Source organism: Xiphophorus couchianus, chromosome 1 (assembly GCF_001444195.1).
Source record: "Xiphophorus couchianus chromosome 1, X_couchianus-1.0, whole genome shotgun sequence".
Classification (NCBI taxonomy): domain Eukaryota; kingdom Metazoa; phylum Chordata; class Actinopteri; order Cyprinodontiformes; family Poeciliidae; genus Xiphophorus; species Xiphophorus couchianus.
The window spans coordinates 7920613-7940310 of NC_040228.1; the positions used below are offsets into that span (position 1 = coordinate 7920613).

General features: G+C 37.1%; 1 long non-coding RNA gene across 1 annotated transcript; it reads left to right on the plus strand.

Annotated features, from left to right (window-relative positions):
- The first annotated feature begins 1599 nt into the window (after positions 1–1599).
- Positions 1600–18365, plus strand: LOC114145828 (uncharacterized). The gene is made up of 3 exons (XR_003595773.1): positions 1600–1612; positions 11916–11919; positions 18093–18365. It is a non-coding gene; the product is annotated as an uncharacterized LOC114145828 (long non-coding RNA).
- The last annotated feature ends 1333 nt before the right edge of the window (positions 18366–19698 follow it).

A 19698-nucleotide genomic window follows, 5' to 3' on the forward strand; every position in this document is an offset into this window, starting at 1 on the left:
TGGTGCAGAAAACCGGTTGAAAGTCGATCTGTTAATGTTCATGTTTGCGTAAGGTGGAGATGGGACGTCACATGGAAGCAGCCTTTAATTAATCATTCAGACAACCAACATGAAGAAGACACAACTGAAACTATCAGATGGCGATATTACCATGTGAAAATAACTCGAAAAGTCCATAAAGTTTGGATGTATTTGTTTTTTCCGTTACAAAAAATTTATGTTGTGTAAATATCAGATAAACTGAAAAAGATCAAATAAAATCAAGCAACTCTGGCTCCTCCCTGTGGTCCTACTGCCATTTGCAGAAATGCACCGCTGCCGGTCAGAAACAACCAATCAGAGCCAGGAAGGATGGCTTAGCAGTGTCCATCATGCTCGTGAACACCCCGCTCACACCCTTCACCCCATTCAGCATGTGTTGTCTTTGAAGCTTAAAATTGCTGGTGTGCTGCAGCTGTGCTAATGGCAGAGAAACAAGCTACCGTTTCAGAAAAACTGCCAATTTTCTGAGTTCCCGGCAGGCTCCACTGTTGCAAAGAGACTTTTACGGTTAGCTTATGCAAATGTTTAGGCTAGGTCCACCTACTTAAGTGTTAGCTGAAACAGTGGGTGGTTTGAACCCCATAAACATCGGGGTCATTGCATCACATTTTCCCTATTAGAGTGTACAACGAAGAGTCTTCAAACGACATTTCCTGGCAACTACAGAAGATCAATGTATTAATTACTTATTGCATATTATGACTGTTTTCCATAAAAATAGGTCATTTTGTAAATTTAGCAGGTTGCACAATGACATTATTTCAAAAGACTCAACAAAAAAAACAAATTCAGATCTTTTTTTCATTATCAATATAAATGTAGTGCAGTGTTCGGCACACACAGACGGTTCTGGGTGGGAACCTGCTGGCTGGACAGGCTCTTTCTGTGTGGAGTTGGCATGTTCAGTGTGTGTTCGTGGGTGGCTTTGGTTTCATTCCACATGAAGGGAAAAGTCCAAAAACATGCTAAAGTGATTCACAACTGACCGTAACAACTCTTCCTCCTCACTTAGTTTCTGCTGGGAGGTATCAGCCCATAAGGCTGTATCCTACTTTTCTAACAAACAACAGAACATGTGAACTTCAGCCCTCTGAGACTCTGAGCAGGAGGAAGCAGGTATAAAAGTGCTGGGTGGATGGAATTGCTCGACGTTATTCTTTTGCAAGAGACGTAGTTTATTAAAAGTCAGTACAGCAACAACTAAAATGTGGGGCAAGTTGTTTTACAATGTAAGAACATCATCAATCTCTGTGAGATCATTAGGATACAAGTGTTGTGTGATCCATGACACAAAATGTCTGAAATGTTAAAAAAAAAAAAAATAATACATGGAAAATTGTCAAACAGTACTGTTGAAAGTTCAAGGTTCACAGTCGACTCCATGAACCAAGACTCACAAGACAGAAGGTTTTAGCCTCGTTGGCAAGAGGGACAGAAGCTGGAAACAAACAAACAAAAAAATTTCCACAAACAAAACAAAGCTGGCTTTTGTCTGCACACCTCTGCACACTTACATTTAGGATCGTACTTTAGCATGGACTGAAAGCTGCCTGATAATTTTGTAACAAATGTTGACGGCCAGCTTGACCACTGTTAATAATTTCTCAGAAACCAAAGTTGCTACTGGCCATCCAACTAATTGCTAGAAGCTGCTGAATGATGTCACCACTTAATTAGCATAAATGGCCATCTGCATGTACTGATAATGGTCACTGTAGGATGATTAATAGAGATCTTTTATTATCTCTATCGTAACATAAACAACAGATTTAAAATGCAAGAATTTGCTGTAGTGCAGTGGCTTACAGATTAAACAAAATATGTACATAATGTATTTCAGAGGATGATTTAGGCCAATTGGGAATATAAAAATAATTTGTGTTTTTACAGCATCAAAATTTTGAGTTTTCTTTTTTTTTTTTTTACTTTTTCAAAACTTAGAAGCTTATATTAGTAGACTTGCCTTTAGTCCACATGACTTATGTTGATGTCACAAACATTTTGGGCATGAATCAATATCTATTTATATCTATGTGGACTTAAATAGAATTTAAGTTTAATTTAAGACCTTTTTCTAGAGCTCCACCGAGTTGCAAAGACAAGAATCTCCCTGAGTTTTTCAAATTCTCAGAAATTTTGGCCCACTGTCTGAACCGTATGAGTATGCAAGTATGAAGAGTCTTAAGCAGCTAGCAATGGCCCAGCTTGTTCCAGACAAAAACATATTTTTAGGAAAAAGAGAGGCTCTATTTTAAGTAGCTGCAGTTCCAGTGACCAAATAGCTGCGCAATTTGACATTCCAAAAATAAATCTGCTTAATGGAAACTCCCCTTTTTTGAAAAATATTCTTGTTTTTCAATAAAAGGTTTTGGCGATACGGGAAGGTGGTTTTTAGGCCGGATTGTTTTTTAAACCCAAAATTGCAATGGAAACACTTTTTACGCATTACTTGAGTCACATGATCAACAGCAAGACTTTGTCACTGGTGCAAACCACAAAGAAAACCACAGGAAGTGGTAGGAGGTTGAAGACGCAGCATGCTTTTTAGTGATTTGTCGCGTGAATTGTGCTTCTTAGTTAAAGGAAACACTATAATCGCGAAGTTGCGTTTTGTTGTTTTTTTTTTTTGTCGTAAGGGAATATTGAAAAAGTTTTGCGCATATTTGTAATGATAATGCAGCTACTGATTTGAGGTCTCCTTACACCTCTGTGACAAAAACTTCATCAATCAACCATTTGAATTGTAAACAAAGCAGAACTTATTTTATCACATTTACTTTTTATTCTTAGAAAGGCCTGACTGGTACTGATTGTGCTGTGCTAACATCAGTTGTATTTAGTGATTTAAGAGTGAAGTCTCACAGTGTGCTGTGCCAGATTCAGCATGCATTTAACACACACATACACCCACACGCCCACATGCTTATTAATTCAGACAGAGATGTTTCACAACAAAATTTATTGGATGTCAGTGGCTGCCAAATTTCTGCAAATGATATGCAAATATGTTAATATGGTGAAGAAAGAGGGATGAAAATCATCTTGAAATACATGCAAATCTCTGCAGCAAAATAAGTGTGAACTGTGACAGCTCGCGCCTAGAGTTCCTGTTCTCATGTTACTCCCATCATTCAAATTGGCTTTAGCCTTGCTGTTCCCTGCTGCTTTTTATAGAGTCTATATATTGTCGACTGTGGGTTCGTTTTTACTTATCCAGCCCTCAAGAAAGGTAGCTTTTATTCACCGCATTGCCTTTGATTTAAGGCTCAATTAACAAAAAGGCACCGCTCCCTGTCTATAATTCAGAGATGTGTTGACTGAAGTGGCCTCAGTGTTTTTTACGGTATATTTGTAACAAAGCTCCTACAGTGAAGCAGTGCACACTAACTAAAACTAACACCAAACGTGAAAGCACATCTCCTGATTGCAAGCTTTACTGTAACACTTAAGGACTAAATTCAAAATCGTGAAGTCAATGACACGGGCTATTAATAATTCTCTGCTTGCGATTATGAAAAAATTAATTTACTCATAATTACAAGATTCCTATCATGCAGTTACGATGATTAGATGGGCAACTGATTTTGCAATTAGCGTATCTTCTGTGCTGATCACGCGGTTATGGTGTTTGATAAGTGGTCTACTTCTTTTTTTTTTCTTGATCTCGCTACCAAAGGCAAAGCAAGAGGGCTTCTTTCAACAGTAATTGAAAGACACAGAGATATGACATGACATTTACTATAATACACACAGTGCAATATTCTACAGTAAAATACTTTTTTGATAACTTTTTATTAAAAGAATCAAGTCTAGTGCTGTCATTAAATAAAGATTGTTTGAATTAATTAGAAAGTATGTCAGGTGATTGCCCATTGGAGCTACTCTAAGCGTTAAGCATGCAGAGGTAAGTAGATCTTCGTGTGCAAACTGAACACCTACAAAGCTTTGCATGGGAATAAATATGACTATTAGTGATTCATTGCAAAAACACTTCAGCTGCTTAAAATTGTTAACCTGGTTGACTTGTTCAAATTGCGCAATTATATGGTCAATGGAAGCGCAGCCACTGACTGGACAGCTAGAGGAATCTTACACATCATTGTTATTAGAAAGAACAAGTCTATCTGATGACGATTAAGTTTGTCTCATGAGGTGATGTTATTTGCATGCAACTACATAAATTGGTATTCTCCACCAAGAAACAATATTAAAATGTGATAAAGATGGAAATCCTATCTATTTTTCAAAGGAAATTGTGAACTTTTCGCAAGACCCGTCTCTCATGCATGTTCAAATTTTGGGAACCTAAATGTTAAGACAGTAGAAATGTTGTGCAGTAATGCTTATCAATATCACTGAGACATAAGGAGGGAAGAAGGACATAATTTCTACTTGCATTGCTTTAGCGCCATCACACCACAGAACTCATGCCTCCTCAGGGGCTCTGGCTCATTTTTAGATGTCTGTCACATGTTTTGAGAAAGAGGCCGAAAGCTGTGATTAAATTTTCTCATTATACACTCGCCCTGTGACTGAGCGCCACAACATCACTTTGCACAGGTCAAGCAGCCTTGGAGCAATATTCAAACGAGAATAATATCTGCTGCGCACTCATTAAGAGGAAGGACGGACATTGCACTTGGTCCGCTTTTAGGAACGTAAAGACTTATTTGAAGGATCAAAAGCATATTAGAAGAACACTTTGGCATGGCCAACCTTTTTAAGTAGTGGACGTGATTTCCAATGAAGACAATGGAAAGACTCAACAAGGATGACCCTGAAGGGCTGCCGATCATACTAGGTGGTTTATATGACTCGACTGCAGAGTTCCTGTTTTCTCACGTGCTTTGCTTTACTCTAACATGCTTTCTGTGCTCGGCGTTGCAGAGTCATCAGAGTATGTCTGTAAATGGCAGGAGTCGTTCTTGTGCTGGAGGTCTGAAGTGTACGGAGTGAAAAGGAATGGTGAGCAGATGAAGGATTTGACATAAAATCACGAAAACTATGGACAACCTTGACCATCCTCTTAATTCAATTCAACTCGATTCAATTCAAGTTTATTTCATCAAGGACAGGGACATTACATGGTGTTACATGTTAAAAAATAAAGCAACAGTTGTTTCGTAAGCAGTTTTCAAGCGACAGGTTATTTTGCAAACCCAGTATTTGGTTGGGCCTTTTGTAAAAGACATTAAACTTAACATCAAAGATTCCAGTCACACACACACCCCTACACACACCCCCACGCCCATGCACACGCCAAATTACTGTAGCAGTTAACAAGAAATACATAAAAATGCATATTAGTGAAAACTAATTCTCCACACATTCTTCACATATTTGTTTTTGTTTTAGCCATTGTTTCAACTGGGAATTAAGACCTCAAAGACCTGTTAAAAAAAAATTCTGACAAACTAGTTTGCAGACCTCAAGAAATTACAATCATTATAGTTTACATGAATGTACCACATTTGACCTTTAAAATATTTCAATGTGTCTTCTCCAAAAACTGATTGTTTTAAAAAAAACATTAAAATTGTCGGACATAGATTAATCACACTCCATTATATTAAATTTGTTTTAGGTACCTTTAAATGGCTTTTAATCTGAATGTTATGTTACATTTTGCACTTTTAACATTAAGTCCTTTCCCTAATCAAACATACAAAACAAATCCCTGGATTTCTACCAGTTCTATAAATATGATCTATGATCTTTTTACTGAAAACTCCTTTCTATGCATGCATTACGATTTTAAAAACTGAGATGACAAAGCTTGTTGTGTGACCGTGCCACAGTCAGAAAATGAGTTGTATGAGATTACATATCTTCAGTGAACATCCATTCACTTTGAAATTAATCCTTTAATAATACGTTCATCTGAGAGCCTGATTCTGATTAGTTTTATTCTATTTTCATGTCTCCTGACTTTCATTTTATTGCTTGATTTCATTCTTTTACCTACCTGTGTTTTTTTTCTTTTTTTGAGATTTATCACAAACTGATGATTGTGTTTTTCTTCCTGCTACCTTATCGCAGTAACAACACTTTATATTGTCACAGTGGTATACTGTGGGGAAATATATAGGTTTTTCAAAATCTATAAAATTCAAGTATGCAATTTTGCATTGGAGCAAGTTTTATGCAGCATTAAAGTTAATTTTTATCATGAACTAACATAGCAGTGACAGATCCGTCTGACCACAGAAAAAGCCCTTTTTCTTTCTGCTCATCTGAGATGACCTAATGCTAAAACTATTGGGCTGAGACTGCTGCAGCCGAAGCCGCTCTGCTTGCATAATTTAGTTTTAGGAGATATTTCTGCAGTTGTCACAATCGTTGACAGCAAGGGAAAGATCCAAATGCTGACGCATGTACAGTTGAAACCAGACACATTTTTTCCCTCAGTGTCTGAGGTAACATCAGACCAAACGTCTCCTCTTTTAGGTCAGATAGAATCAGCAAAATTACTTCTATTTGCCAATCCACACAATAAGGAGCTGAAGAATTTCTCAGGGACATCTTCAAAACAGAAGTGTACATATATTTCCTCAGTAATTGGTAGCATTGCCTTTGAACTGCTTGTCTTGTCGCTAATGTTTTGGGTTTCCTTTCACAAATAGTTTGTCACAATATAGTTGATGAAGCTTTTGTCCATTCCTCCAGACTGAGGAAACTGATGGAACTGAGTCAAATGTTAGACCGCCTCACTCACACACACCTTCTCAGATCTACCCACAAATTCTCTATAGGACTGATATCACGGCTTTGTGATGACCTCACCAAAAGATTGTGCATTTGGGTGACTCATTTGCACCCGATGAGTGTGCAAATGACTTAGGAGAGAACTGGTGGATTGCTTCGTGGCATATTTATTCAATTTTGAATGTGAACAAAACAAAGGAGATGCTTGTGGGTTTTAGAAAGGGTCTGCATATGTCAAACAATGAGAGATAAAATGGGGGTTGTGAAAGAGTACAAATACCTTGTCTTTAGGTAGCATTTCTTGTGAAGTGGCGCTATTTAAATACAGTAGATTGAATTGGATTTAATTGAATTACGCCTGAATTACCAGGGGTCTTGAAGTTAAGTCCGTAATGGCTGGTGTCCTGCAACTTCTAGATGTGTCCCTGAATCCAATGGCTGAATCATCTCCTCAGTTCAGTCAAGTTCTCCAGAGCTCCTCTATTGACCCGATTATTTGACTCAGGTGTGTTGATACAGAGACGCATCTAAAAGTGACAGGACACCGACCCTCAAAGACTAGAGTTGAAAACCCCTTGCCCTGGGCAATAATATGGACTGGAGACACACAAGGACTGGGTAGACTGTACGTCTTGAGGGAAACTTGGATTCTTCATTGTTTTCAGCAATACTTTGCATTATAATGTAACCTTAGTATGGTGAGCAGAGTGTAATCTCATCTACACTCATCAATTAGTATCTCAGCATCAAAACATTGGTTTAAAAAAGCCTAGCGGATACAGAAGGATGGCTCTGTTGTGGGTACTGATCTGAATTAAGTGAACATTGTTGTGGGACATTGTTGCATTCAAATCGTGTGTTGGGAGCAACCGTGGCAGCTGTAAAGAGGAGTTCATGTTATTAGGCTTGAAGTGGAACTGTCTTCTGAAAGGCCCCTAAATCAGCTTCTGTAGTCTGACCCACTTCTGCTTCATCTGGTGATTTTAGATTGTTCTAGTTTGTCCTTTGAGGTATGTTTCATTTTTGTCCTTTTGAGCCATTCCTAGTTTTGCCACATTCCCCAAAAAATCATGTCTTTTAGATTAATGAAGCAACCCAATTTCCTTCCTTTTCTTTCATTGGTTCAGTCTTATGATTTTGGGTGTAAACACCGCAGCAAAACAGCAATGTGGCCAACTGTTCAGCTTTAGTAGTAAACCCCCAAACAACACCTGTAAGCACTAATGTGATTTGTATGGTCTGACTTTCATCTTGTGCTGATATTATTACTAGGCTGTCCTCCAGGAGAGTAGAGTTGAAAGAGACGTAATTATTGTGACAAAACGAGGAATCTCCATTTGTTTTCACAAATAGAATGGGAGTTTCATTAACGTCAAACTTTGTTTTAAAGGTAAAAGGTAATTTTATTTATATAGCACATTTTCAGCATCAAGGCAATACAAAGTGCTTTACAGGAACTGAAAGGAAACACAAACAAAATAACAAACCAAAGGAAAGAGCAAAAGAAGAAAAAGTGTCAGAATGTGTTTTTCGTTGTCTTTTTCGTGTTAGTTGTTTTTCCTCATTCCCACGTCTTGGAGGTTAATGAGCGCAGCTGGGTTGAATTTTGCTAATTGTGTCCTGTCCAGCCTTTTTAAGTTCACCTGTGTTCCCGAAAAGTTGTTGGATTCTCTGCGCTCTTCCAGCTAGTTGAGTACTTCGCGGCCTAAAGTTCTGAAAATAAAGTGTTATTTTCTATCTACTGGGTCGACTTGCCTGCTTTCCAGATGACACATCATGACAAAAAGAATCTAATGTACCAAGTACCAAAACTACTGTCACACGAAACACTTGAAAGCGATGACGCTTTTTTAACATCTGTATGTAGATCATTTTTACACCAGCCCTTATTTATTTCAAAATAAATGCCAACCATAGCGCTGCCAGTGGAACCAAACATGTGTTGGCTTTCCTAAAACAACGCAAAACGCTCTTCCAAAATCTGCTGAGAGGGGAGGCATAAGGTGGCTCCTCAAATATGGGACTCCTCTTCGTGAAATGGAAAGACACTAAAGGCGTAACGTTATGCAGTTCATTCCACAAGGCTCAGAGTGGAGACACTGAGCGGAGGACAGTGAAAGTGGCAGGCGATGGGCTGTGAAGGACATTTGTGTTCCACACTCTGAGGGACTACAACAAATTCTTGGGGGGAGTGGATTTATTGGATGCCCTCATCTATTACTACTCAGTCAGAGGGAAAACGATGAAGTGGTACAAGACCATTTTTTTGTTACCATTTTATTGACATTTCAGTCACATCCTGTTCAAAATGCTGGACAGTGGAAGAGGGGAGACAAAAAACAGACTACTGTAAATAGTGTGATGTTTCTCTGCGCCTTCAATCAGACAGTGATTGATTTTGAGACTCCCACTGCAAGGTCTATGGTGTGATTTTTTTGTACTTTGAACCTGTTTATTTTTCTCTAGTGGTGTTTTTGCAAATTTGTTTTGTTTTCTGTAAAAAAAAATTTAAAAAAAATTGCGTGTTATTTTATTCATAATTATGTTTTGTGCAAGCAATTTATTAGAGAACCGTTACAGAAAATGTTTTATGCACTGTTGTGCAAATACTTTACCTTCTTTCAATAAAAAATATTCCAATTGGAAGCAAAATAATATAATTGAGTTTAGTGTTATTGATATTATATGTTTTTTAACTCATTCGGATGTCTTGGTTGGCCAACTCTGTCAACTCAAAACGGCAACTCAAGAACTACTTCTGTTATGTATGTGATAAAACAATACATTATTCAATGGCACTATTTTGTGTACTATGTGGAAGAATACCAAATGTGGTATCAGTGCATTGATCTCACTATATTCTTGGGAGAAATGTTCAATAAACTAAGTCACGCTCCGCTGAGGTCCTGTTGAGTTCATATAGTTAAGTTATGAGAAGGAACATAACTACTTCCTATCTTACTTTAAAGTTCTCAAGCTCATATTCAGGCTACTTTTAAAAGTCTTTCCAGACACAATCAAAAACAGACAGCAACTCGCATTTTGCAAGTCAGACTCTTTTTTTGCGATTACCAGAGCTCATGTACCTCTGTCTCCGCCGAACACAGAAAGAGAAAATGTCCTAATGCCTCTCCAAAGGCTGAAGACAGGAAAAAATAGTAGAAGCATGAACAAAATTCTGGTGAAAGATATAAACAAGTGCAGATCTTATTTAGAAATTCTGGCCTGCACATTCATCACTGTTGTGACCTTGTGGTGCTACAAATCATGAGCACAAATCATGTGCACCAGTTGTAGGGGTGAAAGCGCATAATTTATTGTGACAAGAAGCCATTAGATTTATTATGGTGGTGTCCTATTCCCACCTAACGTAGCTATTGGAGGGCAGCCCCAGTTTCCCTTTCAGTGCCGCGACACATCTAACTAGACTCCGTCTAAATACAATAATCATTTTTGCCGCCGTGCCCCATTCATCTGTATCTTCTTTCTCATTTCTCCATTAACACAGAGGTTAAAGCCATTCCCTTGAAGAGTTTGACCTGTAGAGAGAGGTACGCACTATGCCTTTGGCAGGAAAATCTCGTTGCTATGTTAAGAGTTGCCTCATCTGAAACAATTAGCACAAATAGGTTATTTAAAGCTTAAAGTCTATTACTGTGGTCAGCTGCTTGAAGCAGAATTTTAAGTCTTGCAGGTTTCTGATCGGGGAATGATGATATTCCTACATCTATAAGAAGCTTCTTCAATCTTGCTCTGTTTCTCTCAATGGGGGACATAAAGGAGATCTGCCAGAGTCTTCCCCAAATTGGCCTAAACCCGTGATGCATCTTTGCACTTACTCACAATTTAAATGCCAGTACAATTAAAATATCTATATTAAGCTCTACATGAAGCCAGGTATCTTGTCTAAGACCTTTAAGTCAACATGGTGTTGAATAAAACAAGCTTAAATAACGAGACAAGTCAGGGTCACCAACACGAATTGTGCTATTATTGGACACATTGCACTATAAAATGGAAGAAGTGACACTTTCTTTTGTTCCTCCAACTCACATTTAGTTGAATGCTGAAATCCTCACGGGGTAAATTAAAGTGACGATCAGTTTCTTGACAACAACGCTCCCACTGTTTGTAGACTTCATGTTTGTTGTTCAGTGTTGCCACATCCACAACAAGACCTTGTGTTTTCTCTAATTGCACCAATTATTTTGGACAATACTTGGTTCCCAATTAACAGAATATGCAGCTAAACACCGCTTTGAAATCAGATTAAATCCATATGAAATCCTGGTTTAAAGGGGGTATATTATGCAAAAATGAATTGTTTTTAGCTTTATATGATGATGTCATTCCCTCATCAAAACATACCTGAGCTGTGTCCAAATTGAGGGTCTGGATCCTTCGAAGGACCCGGTCTATGCAGGACGGGTCCTTTGCAGATCGCGAATATCGACGACCAGAGAAGAGAAGCTGTGAATTCGGACAGGTCTAACCGTCAGCTAGCTCTCTAGCCTCCACGCCAGCGTAACTTATGTTGCCCAGCAACCTTGACAGCGTGAAGCACAGAGCGGCGAAGAAAAAGAAACGGAGTCGAAGTTTGTTAGCCATGTATTACTGATTTCTATATTATTCTTCACCTTTTGTAGTGAGGGCTGTTCCATGGTAAAAAGAAATCTGTTAGTTTGATTCTAAAATGTTCAAACATGCATAGCACATTTCTACAAGAAATGATTATCAGCAAATTATTAATTTTCAAATATAATACTCTCCAGATTTCAAAGAAGACATACTGTTAAATTAAGCTATTATGTTCGAAGGCTTAACTTAATCAGTCAAACCGATTTGCTCAGGAATGTATCAAATACATCTTGATGTATTTAATAGTTCATGGTAAATTATAGGCAGGTGGTATTTTACCAGCTAAAATTCTGGCAACCACCGATGCCAGTATTTTACCGTATTTGCCAAACTACGGTAAAACTCTGGCAACCACAACTGTCATTACTTTATCGTATTTCGCTAAATACGATAAATTCCTGGCTACCTCATAAACATGATAAAATTTCATCACCAAGCAGATTTAAATCAAAACTGATGGGAACAATAAAGACCTTGTACCATAATGTTTCACATGCCTCAAAGTATGCAAAGTTGAATTTGCGTTTAAGTCAGGTAATATAAAAGAAGGTATTTTTTTAACCAGCATAAAATTCCTTTAGATCCTTGATGATGCAAACAGAGTGCAATTTCTGAATCTCAGAAAAGGATAAACGTTTGAAAGTCAAGAATGAAGCCAATTGTGCTCAACTCTCAAATACAATTAATAACACCATACATTTTTATAATTTTTAGTAAAAAAAAAAATAATGGAGGTGTGAGGATTTGGATTTACTACTCCAGTTTTGACCTCAAAGATCTTTCATGCTGAGGTAGAGACTCATGTGCTTTGCTGATAGTTTGCCTAAATGAATCTATTTAATAAAAGATGACACGTTCTGCATCCTCTCCTTTGGTTTTAAATTCAAAAGGCTAAAAACCAATTTAAGTTTAGTATACCAGACTAGTGTATACAACTTTAGGGCAGACTGCTGAAACAAACAACAAGCTGATGAAGGCTAGAACAAAAGCAGGGAGGGTTCTTGCTGCTTCATTGCTTTTTTTTAATAATAACTAGGTTGCAGTTTCTTCATAGAAAAGCAGGTCATTGTTTCAGGCTAAAATATGTTAAAGTTTGTTTTTTTGTTGTTGTTTTTTTGCCATACACTGAGTAAAACTTACTCATATAAGCTTAAAATATCCGGTGTGTTCAGTGCCCATTAGGTTGAAGAATTGCTCTATTATATTTCATAAAATATTTTATCAGCGTAGCTAAATTGAATACTAAGATTTTTTTTAAAACAGTTCCATATCTTGCAGTGCATTTTTACAACAAGAGGGAATAAACTGAAATATGACACTAAACTTTTTATGTGTTTATTTTAAAGGGACCTGTTTTCCTTCCTATAAGAGAAAAGGAGTAAAAGATGGATCATACACAGAGGACTGCAGCAGAAAACTTTGTGCATGTACACATGAGATCTATAAATCTAAACAACTGATAAATATGTAAAGGGCAAAATGTTTGGACACATAAATAAACATTGTAATTTTTTTTTTTATTTTGCCACTACAGAAACAACACTAGAGCAATAAATATGGCTTCAAACCTAAACTATCAGAAACAAAATACACACCATAAACCTGATGTGAGCCTCAATGCTTTTCATGTTTTTGTTATTTTGTTACCCACGGCTGCAGTGGGTTGCTGCCCTTTTTCCTCGCAGGGGTCTGGAGAAAGGCCTTCTGCAGGTGTTATGTTTTCCCCTGATTGGTGCTCTGCTGCTTTAAAGCTGCCATGCTGCAACAGACAGGAGGCTTTTCCCTCTCCCTCCTCAGAACCCCATTTGGTTTGGTTTGTATCTTATGGTTGGGTTTTGTTAAGTTTGTTTTGCATTTGCGCATTTCCGGTTAGTTATGGGTTTTGCATTAATCTATTTTGGTTTCTCTTTTCAGGTATTCCTTATCAGGTTTTATTTCTTTAGTATAATTTAATCAATTCAATTTTCATTAAGTCAGAAAGTCCTTGTGTGGTTTTCTTTAATGTTACCCCACCAAAAGAGCCTGGTGGACGTAACATTATGAACACATTTTGTTCGAACACTGTCGGTTAAACAATTATAATTGTGATTCTAAGTAATTTAAATCACTGTTATTATTTCCATGTTTCTTTTTTTATGAACAAGCTATTTTTGTTAGTAAAAAGAATACAAAGACTTTGAATATGAAAGGCTTTAAACATCAAGTTGAGATGTTTGTCTTGTTTTTGAATCGACTTAAAAAAATACAGCAATTTTATGATCACTGTTGTCAGAACTCTGTCAGTCCGCCTTTGAAGTTTATTTGCAATAGTACGATGAAAAGACATCTGTGCATTTAGGAAATTGAGCGCAGATCCCATTCAGCCATTTTGTCCTACATAGTTGATATCCTTCGCTGACAAAACAATTGCAATAACTCTCTGAGAAGTTTTATTTTTGTCTCCATCTCCTTTGTTCCTGAACGAGAGATGTCGTGGATAATCTTTGCCGAGTTTTGCTGAAAAGAAAAGTCAGATCTGGGGAAGGATAGTATGAAAACCTCTCAGTAACCCCACTGGAATATTCATGAGTGCGGAGGTAATTGCTTTTGCTGTGTAGGCTTGTAATATTAACACTGGCTTAATGGGCAGATATGGAGACAAAGCAAAAACAACCCCCCCTATAAAAACCTTACTAAATGTGTTACATAAGTGTGATGAATACTTAGGAAGTCCCATGAAAGTGAAATGATTAGAAAATCTAAACATGCTAGGCTTAATCATTTATTTCTTAGCTTTATGTCATAATTTTGTGACTATTTACTCAAAAATGCAATAATTCTAAAAACAAAGTTTGGAAATTTGATCATTTTATTCATCAGATTGTGTTTTTGTGTAGCAAGAAGATAAGCATGAAAAGAAGTTATGTTCACAATGATATTTACATCCCGTATTCAATTTTACATCTAGAAAGAGATTTTTATTTTTAATGGACATATTTGATCACTTTTTCAACATTTCCATGTTGAAACATGTTAGTCATGTTTGTGTCATGATATGTTGTTATAGGTACACCTACAACGACATAGATGCAGACGACGGAGGCATTGAGTAGATGGTAATGACTTTGATGAAAATGTAGGAACAAAAAAAGCAACAGGGAGTCGGAACAAAAGCCAAACGTACACAAGAAGGAAACCTGCAAGGAGACACGAGGAGAGCGCAGGGAGGAGCGCAGGGAGGACCGAGGAAGAGACGGGAGTAGACGAAAGGATCTGGCAGGGAGTGAGAATGAGACGCTTAAATACTGGGGAGGCTGAATGCTGAACCAAATGTAGCCCTGTGGTAAACTGAGGTTACTGTAATGACGTATGTTGAGGTTAATAGAAATCTTACATAGTTCAAGACAAGACCCAAATATAGTAAAAGTGAACGTTTATTTACTAATGCATAACATTGGTGATAACTATGGATTTCATATTCTTGTCTCTGGAAGAAATACAGTTGTATTTTCCTTTACTTTAATATTTCAGTAATTTAAATGGTAAAGGTAGCTATTAGGTAATTTGCTTACTTAGTAATTAAGACTGTATTATTTGTAAATCAACTAAGAGCATTATTTTATGTAAATATTGCAATTTAAAGAAGTATTAGTGTGATGTAAGATGCACTGTGTATTTTATTTGGCTTTGCCATTTGATTGGTCACTGAGACAGTCTGTCCGGTGCGTGACTCGTGATTGGTGGAGAGAAGAGGAGGCGGGAGAAAGAAGGAGTGGAGAAACGTGATGGTAGAGAACGGAGGTAGAGAAGGAGCGGACAAGAAGTGAAGGAAACACACTCAAGGGAGAGAAAAACTGGACAAAAGCACGGAAGAGGACGAAATTCGGGAGACGTTAGAAGAGCTTGGTCGCCGCGAGAGGGACGGAACCAGAGGAGGTAGACGCAAGTAGTCCTGAGGGGTTTTGAGCTAAGCTACGTGAGCTTAGCTACGTGAGCTAGCCGCTTCAGCACTACGTGTCCAGCTGCTTTCAACGGAAGTCGAGGAGAGGACGAGTGACTTGCAACGTTCTCAATGTTTTGCAAGTGACTTTCGACTCATTGTTTTTCTAACAGGCCTGCAACGTTTTCACACTTTCCTGGAGGTCCTGAGTAACAAATTGACTGGGTTATTGGGCCCGAGCAGCAAAGCGCTGGGAAGGCCTATTGTTTTCGTGCTGTTTATTATTATTATTATTTTTATTATTATTATTCTTACCCCCTCTTCGCGCGCCTTTTTGGGGGCTTTATCATATTCAAAAACTCACCAAACTTGGCGGTCGCGACTAGGCGGTTAAAAAATTTAGAATTTTAAACTACCTTTTACCCTAAAGATGCAATCTTGTTTTATCATGTTAAAAAAATGTAAAATGAATCCATTCACAAAAGTAGAACTATTTTCTTTAATATAACAATTTTACAAAAAGTGATAAATGTAACAAATGTGGACAAAATGTCTGAACTTAAGAGAAAAAAAACTTTTAATTTTCAGCCGTCCAGTTCATGTCCTGACCATGCACCTCCTCCTCCGTTTGGACGGCTGCATCAGTTTTTTCTGCAAGATTTTAGCATCAAAAAAACAATATCAGAACACATATAGAAATTCCAACTGAATATAGTAAAATAAATTAATTCTCAAGATAATCCACACCATGAACAATAAAAAGATTTAAGAAATAGTGATACATTGAATATGAAAGGATAGCTAGTAGATGCTCACTAGACGGGGGTGAATATTTATACAATCATTATTTCACATCTAAATGAGTGAATGAATGTCATTTTTTGCAGCTCAATTTTCAGTATCATATTTACCTGTTTTTTAGATTTCTTATATCAAAAGTGAATCTCTTTCCTTTTATTGACAATGGATTTGTAAAAACCAAAAAAAGAACATCCAAGAACCAAAAAATACTTTCTGTATACACTACAAATACCTAATAATATACCACTATATCATATGTTAATCAAGATTAAAATATAAAACAGAAATAAAACCTACAATCAACATGATATACTATGAATATACCCACCATCAGCATAAAATGCTGCACCATCTTCCAGCGTCTCAATTTTTGCTGTTGCTTGAAGCAACTGTTCATTTAGGTTTGCAGCTTGAGAATGCAAAAAATGTATCCTTTTTTGCATTGCCTTCAGCTGCCTCATTTTTCGTTCCAGCGTCTCCAGGCTCAGCTGGATCGCCTCGTGAACACTCCTACTTGCAGCTTCTCGTGAAGATGTTGGATCTGTGCAATAGTACTGTAACAAAACAAAGTAAACTGTTAAAGATATTTTACAATGAATACTAATACTTTACTGAACAGCACCACAAATAATAAATCATATTAATCAACTAATATGGAGACTATTCCATGGCCCTAAATGATTCATGTCACAGATGCTTAGTTTGTGAACAAAATTTTAAAACAGATAAAACATCTAAAGATAACTTAAAACTTGACAAAGAAAATAAATAAATCTTTTAAGAAGACAGTGATATATGAAATACGTGGCAACTGACTCTGTAGTTGTCATGTGTCTAAGAAGAGGAAAATAAGTTTACTCAAAGCTCATAGAAAAGCACTTTGTTGAATGATGTGGAAAAAAAGAAAAAAACTCATCTTACATATGACCAAAACAAAACAGATAATCGGAAATGCCACAACAATCAGAATTACATCTACCATTATTTTCATCATGTCAAAAGTACAACTGATTGACAAATACTTTCCGTTAACAAACAACATCTACAACAATTTTAAAGAATAAGTAAACTGAATTTAATAAGGTATTGAAAGATAATTTATGTTTCTTCCTTAATTAAGAATTCTAAATCAACATAATTTTAGACTAATGAATAATTTAAAATTGACAACATCCACCACTGTTAAAACCATAGGCACACTGCAATTATAATACAATACAGGAAAATCTAGTAAAATTGGACCAGCTAAAATTATACCACAGAAATCCAAATCAAGGAGATAAAGTGAGACTGTGCTGTCAAGCAACATTGTAATCCATTTAAATTAAACAACAACATAAAAACCAGGTTACCACAATGTGGTGAACATGTATTCTATGAACCACACCAGGAAAGCTCTTACCGTCATCAAGAAGTACTTCACCACTTTTCAAATAACTGTTAATACTTAAGCAACTATATATATTCAAAAAATAGCACAGTCTATATTACACACCACTTCTGATACTCCACTGGGATCTTACGTTAATCCATCAGCTATATCTCGCTATATCTGCCGATCTGCTCCAGAGTATTTGTGCGTGGGGGAGCAGGTGGGCTTGACTTATGCAGCTAATAGCTGCATAAGTCACCAGAGAAAGCATCAATTCAGCTGTTCAGATGCACATTAATTCTCACAAAACTTTTAACAACACCGAAGCAGCCCATTAAATACAGAACAATGCATTTGTGGGACCTGCGCCATGTTAATATATGATAATTCTGTAAATATTAAATTTTAGATATTGTCTGTTTTTTTACTAATTGTGTTTTGTGCTTTAGAGCAGTGGTCCCCAACCACCAGGCCGCGCAAGAAATAATGAACTACTTCCGGATCTTTTATTTTGAAAATCCTAAACCGGATTTTACCAGTTACGTCTTGCGTAGGAGAAGTACATAGGAGTACTGCGCAACACCCTCCCTCCCCTCCAACAACAGCATCGGACAGTAATTCGCTACTTGGGGGCAGCATTAGTCCACATATGAAAAAGAGATCGATGGCGAAACTGGGTTTTCCTACGGTGGCCCTGAGGTGCAAACCACTACAACATTAACGAAGCACAATTACAAATTACAAAAGCACTACAACATTAACGAAACCACCACGACATTAACAAAATGGAAAGTGTATGTCCCAGTTGGAGACCTGAGAGATCGCTGATTGGAAGACAGTGCTTTTGAACCGGAAGTTATCGCTTGAGCGGGTCGGCCCGTTGTTGCGATACGTTACAGCCAAGGGCGTAGGTTTGGTCTAAGTTTTGGTGGGACCTTACAACTTACTGACCAATGATTAAAAGAGCTGCAATTTTTTTAAATAACATTTTATAGTTTTCTAGTTATCTTTGTGTGATGTTGAATAATCTGAAACAGCTATAGCTGAAAATTAAAGGTGACAGAGCCTTCTGTCTGTCTAGGAGAAATTACTTCAGTAGTTTACTAGATTGCCATGAAAGGATTTGTAACAACCAAGAATAGTCTGCAATGTGAAAGTGCGAAAGTGCATTTGAGGAGATAAACAAGCATCAAAATATGCATATTCAAACTCAGTTTCTTCACATTTGGGAGTTTGATGTTTTTTCCTGTTGCATTTCTAATCAGGAAGTTTATAAAAGTTTATTTTTGTGCTTTGACATTCACAACACTGACTGTCAAACTAGAACTTTTTCAAGATATATATATATATATATATATATATATATATATATATATATATATATATATATATTTGGATGTGTTTCTACAAACCAATTCAATAAATTACATATTGTTAAACCATTTATTGTGGTAACTTTTGACCCCTTTTGACAGTAGTACAAGCAGACCCCGAGTTTCTTAAATGAACAACTCTGTCGTCCGTGTCTTTGTCAGTGATACAAGTAAACGCTCTCTCAAATTTCTGTGTACACAGTGTTTCCCCTGGCAGCTCAGTACTGAAAACTCACCAAACGGAGGGGGGTTGCGATAATACACTGCAAGTGTTATCCCTCATTTTCTGCTGACTTGAAATCCTCTGTTTGCAGTGAAGCTGTGGGCCCGTCAGCAGCCTGACAGCTCCTAGAATGACTTTTCTCGAGTTTTCAGTCACTTTCTGCTCATTTCAGAGATTTCTCCTTTGTTATCGCTCCGAGACCAAGAGACAGTTATAGATGTCTGAGGGAGAGAAAAAAAGTTTGTTAATGTGCTAACAACATTGCTGTGCTTTGGCGTGGAAAGGAGTGGTGAAAAAAAAAATCTAATTAGCTAGTACAACTCTGCTTCAGACTCAAACACTGGAGTAATGTCACCTGCTACCAGACAGATCAAACAAAGACAGGAACAGCAGGATGAAGCCAGCACTCTTTCTCAAGTTAATAGGGGAAATTTGTGTTTTTCTAAATGAGCCCAGCTAACAAGATGAGTTGACAAGCTAATTCGGAAAGGTGCAGACATCACTCTAGGATCTTGTGATATTAATAATTGATTACAGCAGGGTTTTTTTTTTTTGTTTGGAAAAGTTAAATAAAATTGTTCTAAAAACTTTTAACTCCTTTGAGTAAGATGAAAGTAGAAAGTTT